The sequence below is a fragment of the Anarhichas minor genome, unplaced genomic scaffold (genome assembly GCF_050575085.1).
Source record: "Anarhichas minor isolate MPS153535 unplaced genomic scaffold, ASM5057508v1 ptg000045l, whole genome shotgun sequence".
Taxonomy (NCBI): domain Eukaryota; kingdom Metazoa; phylum Chordata; class Actinopteri; order Perciformes; family Anarhichadidae; genus Anarhichas; species Anarhichas minor.
In genome coordinates, this window is record NW_027466491.1 from 5813732 (window position 1) to 5821353 (window position 7622).

Below are 7622 nucleotides of genomic sequence, written 5' to 3' on the forward strand. Positions count from 1 at the left end.
TATACTGTGGTGTTAGAGAAATCACTGCAGTCAGTCCATGCTTGTGGTCCTATTTACTGCTGTATTTTATTTTGCTTTCTCCAATAGAGGGACATCTTGTTACATTATGTGTGCCTTGTTTTCCATTGGTTACTTATACAAAACATACAGTGAGAAATTACAGATGATTTACTGTAGATCCTTTTATTGAAATAGCGTCATCTTGTTTGCCAGAGTGCAGTTCGATTTATTAATCAGCCAAACCACTGCTGCAGAGCAAAGGAAATCTGACAAAATAATAAAAAGCAAATCATTTCACAGGACCAAATCAGGAATCTTAAAGCAGCTAAACGCCAATGCAGCACTAATAACGTCAAAGAGGATAAGAGAAAATAACAAGTTTTAAATCCTGACTATAAAAATATGATTTTTACTTGAACCAGCTGCAGTTGATGGTTTGTTTGCTGCTGTCGATGAATAATCCCACAATTCGATCGTTGTTTAGGTGTAAGAATTGACAATCGCAGGAAACAACAGTAAACTTTTACACCTGTTTAGTGATATCATATATGTTAGTATACACTTTATGGTTTTACTGCCTACTAGGAACCCCAAATCATAACATTTTCAGAATCAAAACATCAACAGAGGAACTAATTTGGGGATTTTGGGAATGCCTATGCGACTAAAATAAAACCAAGGAGTGCAACTTTGTGTAGTAGTGTTTAACACTGGAGCATGTTTGTAGGAGACTACTTAATTTAGTGGGGAAGTGAAAAACCACAAATTAAGCTGTGTGTGTACGCATTCCTCCAAGTCAGATCAAGGAGTGCTGGTTTGTCCATTTTCTTTTATGGCAAAGCTCCACCATCATCATTTTCAGACTTTCAACTTTAAAGTGGTCTGGGTGCACTTTTTACTCTTCTCCTCTATCTTATACTGTAACCATCCAACAAAATCAATGTGGTTATACTAACAATGGTATTAATGCTCTTCATTTACTAACATACTCAAGAATATCAAGTGCCATATGGGACTCTCTTATTCTCTTGTGGAGAAACCTATTATCGTAATATAACATTTATGCAATTTACCAAGGCAACACGTAAGTCTCATGAATCGTTTCCCTGTGCTGCATGGTAGTGGCTTACAATTTAATTGAAAAAACATATCCAGTGTGCTCCTGCTTTAGTGTGTAATGTTGGGAAGCATAATATTCTGCGTGTCAGGCATTTGTTCATGATGTGATGAAGTATGATCAGCTACAATTACTGCCTTTCTCTTGGGGGGTGGGGGGGACAGCATTTGGCTCCGCCCTGCTCTGAGTCAGCTGGGGAAAGAGAATCTGATTGGCCAGCGTGATGTTTGAATGCACTACTCAATCTGTCGGATTGGTTCAAGCCATTTATGAATCGCTATTGTTTCAGGACCATACCGGTGGTTTAGCAAGTTTTAGACCAATCACTGCAAATCGTGAATAATGTCTGCTAATGTGTCCGATTTTCAGTTAAGCTAGCGGTGTGGGCTCTAGTTGGTCTACCACTTTGTTTGACCAATTCCGGATGAATCTTTATGATATTGGTCCCCTCACTCTAGCGCCACCATTACCTCGTCTCAGGTTGTGGCATTGAGTGAAACGTCTCAACAGCTATTTGATTCATTGCCATTCAATTAGTATGAATTGTAATCGCTACTGTGATCCCTCGACTGTTCATCTCGCGCCATCATCAAGACAAAAGTTCAAATTGTTCAATAATTTGGTTTAATACCTTTAAAAACTAACGACATTCCCATCAGCCTCGGCCTCATGCTGTTTAGTGCTCTAAAAGTAAAAAGAAGTGAACATTACTGAAAATATGCAGGTTGGCGCTGCCGACGAGCATTTAGCTCAAGCGCCACTGTTACAGCCCAACACGGCTGCTAGCATGGCTGTAGACTAAATGTTTTGTTTCAATTGACCCTTCGCTAAGTCGGCACATCAATAACTTACTGTTCCACTGAAGCTACTGGTATGCTAAGTGTATACACATGCTACTTTGCTTTTTAATGATTGCAACAGTGAATAAAGACCTTCCCGGCTATACGGGAACAGTGTTGTTCCTTAATTTCATCGTCTTCCGTCTTGATCGCCAGGTGATCTGCAGGCCTTTGTTAGCTTCTATCTTTATCTTTTTAACCTGTTTTCGCTGCTGGCTCAGTTTGACACCTGCATATATCCTTCAAACACATACTGTAGACCCTTCAGTCTGCTTTTTTGTTTTTACAAATACATATTTATTCAGGGAGTGCAGTTAGTGACAGTGTGGGCTCCGTGAAGAGTGAATTCACATCGTTAACTTTGCGCTGTGCAGTTTGGCCATATGAAGCATTAGAATGGTTGTGATAACCATTGATAATGCCGATTCAATCAGCTGATTACAAGCAAAATAGGTGCTCTAGTCTTGTTTATTTCCTACTACATTTTGTGCGCTTCCATTCACGCTAGAAGCTTCTCATTCGAACTTGTAAGAGCCTTAACAGAGTTGTACAGAGAGCTGTACAGAAATTAACAGAAAAAAATGTCTGCCTGAAATGTAAGAAAATACCTTCAAATGTGGGGGAAAAAGTGGATATGGTCAGTAGTAATAGGCTAAATATACATTAATTGTAGACTATTGTAACGTGTCGTGGTTAAACTTGCAAAAAATACTGGTATGGTCTTTTAAGTCAGAAAATACACACCACCTAAAATGCCCCAACTGGCTGCTTTTAGAGATGCACAGAAAACATTGGAGAATGAAGATGAGCTCCATATAGTTGTCCAGATTCATTCTACTCTTAAGTGCTAAAATCAGATGCTGTCACTTCAGGAATAATATACTCTCGATGTGATATGAAGTGTTTTTGACTCTCTGTTGGTGCTTGTCTGTATGGATTGTGTGGGTTGGCCTTTTTATTTCTGGAATCTTGAGGATTGCTTAATGTGTGTTTTTTTGTGTATGTTACCTTGCTGCCACTCTTTTGGCAGACGACTGACGGGCCTGTCAGTCAATCTTTCTCTGCCTTCAGTTTTAAGGCAGGCTCTTGATGGAGGCGTCCATCAAGTCGCCCCTCGCCAGAATCTTTGGGAGGGTCTTGGTGGGCCTCTTTGTCAGTCTCCCTTGATTGTGCTTTAACATGTTACACTTTAGTGGAACTTGATTCTCCAGAATCAGTCATGTAAACATTTGTACAAAACTGATGTTCTCAACAAAAAGAAAAAAAGAACAATGTTTATAATCTTGGGGAGGAAAAAACGTGTTTATTCATGTGCAAATAAGGTACATTCAGAATAAAAGTTTATGATTACTATCTGTTGCATTGCGTGTCGAGTTCTGGATCATGTCCTTTTCTTTCAAAATATCTCAGTTTTTTTCCACAGTGGATCAGATTTCTGCTACTAACTTCTGTCACATTGCCAACACACATTCCCCATCCAAATGTGTGTGAAAATGAGAAGGAAGCACCCTGAGTCAGCTCTCCCAGTGTCTAGCCAACATCAGAAACTGACGTCCAGCCAAAATCAACAATGTCCTGGAAAAGAAAGGATTGGAGGTGTAGGTTCAGCCACATCTCTCTGCAACATTGAATTTGGCTGAAGGACGCGTCCATTAACAACGACCCGTAATGTTCTCTGGTCATAAATTTAAAGTAATTCCTGTTTTCCCTTTTGCACGTTGATCAAATGGTAAGTGACTTTCTCGTTAGCGCAGTCCGCTTTACACTTGAACCTGAAACCAGCTGTGCTCAAGCCCAGATTCTTTGAGCCACTATTCCTCACTGCCCCCCAAAGACAAACTACAGGCTCATTTTACTCTTTATAATGGACGTTAAAAACTAACCCTAGTTCTGTATGGTACACTGCTAGCCACGAAGAAAAACTATAATCCTTCAGGTGCTTGGGGACATTTTAACTGCGACCAATTACAATATCTTTACTATTTATTTTTAATAAAAAATGGCCTTTATTGTTGGTAGTACAGCTGGTGAATGACTATAAAGAGACCAATAATATGAAATTACATATTTTACAAAGGTGACAGAAATTGATTATAACAGCATCAACTAAGACTATGGGACATTTTAAATAGGTATGATTTGAGGGACTCTGCAATCAGTGAAGAAACTGAATACCAATTCAAAATGTGATTTATCAACATTGTAGTGACAGTACAGTTATAAACCCTCTTGGATTTTGTAACCATAGCATATTTTTCACTATCTGTAATCTCTGTATTTAATGTATTACCTTTCCTTGCGTGAAAATTGTATGAAAGATTTAATGTCATGCTAAAACTAAATGTTTTCCAGTGACAGCACCCTGTCTTTCTTGGATTTCACTTCTTTCTTTTTTTTTTCCTGAAACTCTTCCTCTCCACAAGTGTTATTCCTTGTCCGTCACGGATGAGTTGTGATGTCAACAGCACACGCTGGATTTCCTGCCAGGGGCCTTGGATTTCACGTCTGGCAACAAGATGACCCAGTCGGTTTACACTGAGAGGTCACTCTTGTTGTGTTTTTGATTGTTATCCTAAGTCTCTGTGCTTGTGTCCCTCTGTCACTGATTGATATCTGGTCTGAAGTACCGTTTACGGTACTTCAGGCCTCTAGAGTGAGTATGAAAAGTTTATTATATAAGTCATTACATTTGGTAGTATTAACAGTTCCTTCATTACACTGACATATTTGTTTTTATTAAATGGGTTTTCCAAGGAGTATGGAGAAGGTATCACATTTTGTTTGTGCACCAGAGGTAGTAACCTTTAAGTACTTTATAAAATGGGATCCAATGTGCTTGACCAGGAACGGTTACACACTAAAGCTCACTATTCATTTATATGCGTGTTCTGCTCTCAAACCCTCTCTCCCCCTCCTCTCAGATAATGCTTGCGCTTGCATTCCTGACCGTGTGAGATGAAGAAGATATGGTTTCTGCATTCTCCCTTCCTATTCCGTTGGAAGCGATCCTTCAGTTGGGACAGTTTTGGATTACTGAGAAGTAATTGTCCCGATTATGCCCACGAACAAAACCAGCTGACCACCACAGAACCTTTTTGTTTTGCACAGATGCAGGCCACAAAGCATTCAGTAGGCACATGTTTGTTGGGAAGAAAGAACAACTTTGAGGGTTGTGGTTGGGAAACAATGTTCAGAACCTTAACCAACAACAAAGAGTGAGAATAGGACCACCAAGGCATTGTTGAAGTTTTGGTTTGTCTCCACATCTCCCGTCTCTTTTAACTGTAACCACCCCGAATCCCAAATGAAGTTCGTACCCCTTCATTTAAATTTCAAACACCTCATAAAGGCGTTTTTGGCCCAGGCTCAGAACCCAATCACAACTGCTGTAATAGATATGTTGTGATACCTATAAGGCACAATGGGATCTCATTTCAGGGAAGCTGAAATTGATGCGTTTAGCATATTGTACTTCTGCCGGCCGGACCCCTAGGACGTTTGCTCGTACTCCCCGTCTGCTTGGGTTTTCTCCGAGTTGTCTGTTTTCCTACCACACAGTTAATTAGCAATTGGTTGTCTGTCTCTATGTGTACAGACTAGTGACCTGTCCAGTGTGTACCCAATGTAATCAGGGATTGGCTCCAGCCCCCCAGCCGGTATAGCTTTTGGGTGGATGAATGGATTGTGCCCCTCCTATTCAGAGAGTCTGTACCCTGAGGGTCAGCAGTCAACTGCATGCAACTCTTTACATTGCAATGTTGTTTTAGATATTAGATTACGATGAAGGAGATTACAAGGAGATGTCTTCTCAAAGATATGAGTGTTCATGTTAACAAATGTGTTTGGCGTGATTAAAGTGATGGCATGTCGATGATGTGTATTATTACAAACAACTCTGCAATGGTGCAATTCTTAAAGTCTCAAAATATATTATTTACACAGCCCTGAGCAACTTCAACCACCCGAAAGCTCAGAAAAAAGCTTGATGAAAACCGGACGTTTGGAATGGCCAAGTAGAAGCCTTTCCTCCTCTTTCCAAAACAGCTTAAATTCTAAATTTCCTTCACCTGCTCCCTGCACCACTTTGGATCCCTGTTGGGAGCTCTGACTTTGTGACTCATCTGCTGGTCATTTGTGTACTCACTTGTTTGTAATTGCTGCAGTCTGGCTTTTCATGTTCCTTTCATGTTTTTTGGCCACAGAGAAAGTGGATGGCTCCGGCTGTATTGGGTATACAGAAAAATACCCAGAGCAGTGCAGCGATCAGTACCGGAGGTTTTGATGCTGTTTTAGAATCATCAGCATCACCCACGGTTTTGTATCGGCTCTCCTTGACTGGAAATATGAGTGGTCCTTAAGTCAAGGGAGAGGAGAGCAGAGGAAAAGAGAAAACAGAGGAGCACTTGCATAGATTTGCAGACAGGCCCGAGGTAAAAAAAAAAAAAAGAAACAAGCTGTCAAACGTTTGTCTTCAAACGATGGTGTCCGAACAGGAAAGGGAAAAAATGTTGAGCTACCCATGGAAAGAGATTCATCTACATGAATCTTACGAGTGACTTTTATTGATTCTGCAAAAAATATGTATTTTGGAAACCAAGAGTTTAAAGGAGTAGTTCAACATTTTGCGAAAGGAGTTTTTTCACGTTCTTGCTGCCTACCAACACCCTAACACTCGCTAATTAACATTTTATATCACATTTGTTTAATCCAAACAAAAAAACGGCGAATGTAAAGTCTTGACATCACTGAATGGTTGCCATGTAATCAGCAAAGACTCCAGGAAGTCAATCTACGTGGACGTTCCAAAATTTGAGGCAAGTACGGCATGCAGCATAACTAAGGTGTTCTTGTCTTGTACAAGTTGCAAATTAAGATTAAGATCAAGATTATTAAAACCCCAAACAAAATGCCATTCACCTCTATTGCATTTGGACAGGGGCAGATACTGTATCTCAATTGCTAATATCTTAAAACCAGGACAAATGACACCAGAACTGCATGGTTAAATGCCACCAAAGTAAAGTGGATGAGCTGACAATTTAAAGGAAATGAACATTGGTAAGAGTAATCTGTTGACACAGCAGTGAAACGGAATGAATCACTCATGCAAATTGAGAAACTGGTAAAAGCAAATTAGATTGTCAAAGATATGTCAGCATCTGGCCCCCCCCCTGCTGTGACCATTGTTCCTTCTGGCAGACACATTTTTAACTGACTGATTGGCTAACTTGCTTGACAGATCATAGGATCAAACAAATGCATTCATGCTCAGAGTCACAAACGATGACTAACACCGCCAGGCAAACAGCTATGATGAGTCGAACAGAATATCCTGTTAAAGAGACAGATCAGATAGATCAGAGCCAAGCCAATTACATAACAGGCACAAGTCGGGCAGCTTTTATTCTGGTAGAGTGAGTTATTTCCTCTGCTGTGAGCCACGGGTGTCTGATCAGGACAGCAAGTCAGCATTTCAACCTTGTTTAGTAATAATGTGTGTGATTAAGCACCATCTGGTCCACACGGAAAGTCTACTCGCTTAAGGATCCTCTGACACGCCAAGCCCCGTTTACTGTGGCTAAATGAACCTACAGCTGCATCTAACAACTGGAGATGGATGCAGATGTGCACATGCTTTCAAGCCAATGCACACACACATATATGGA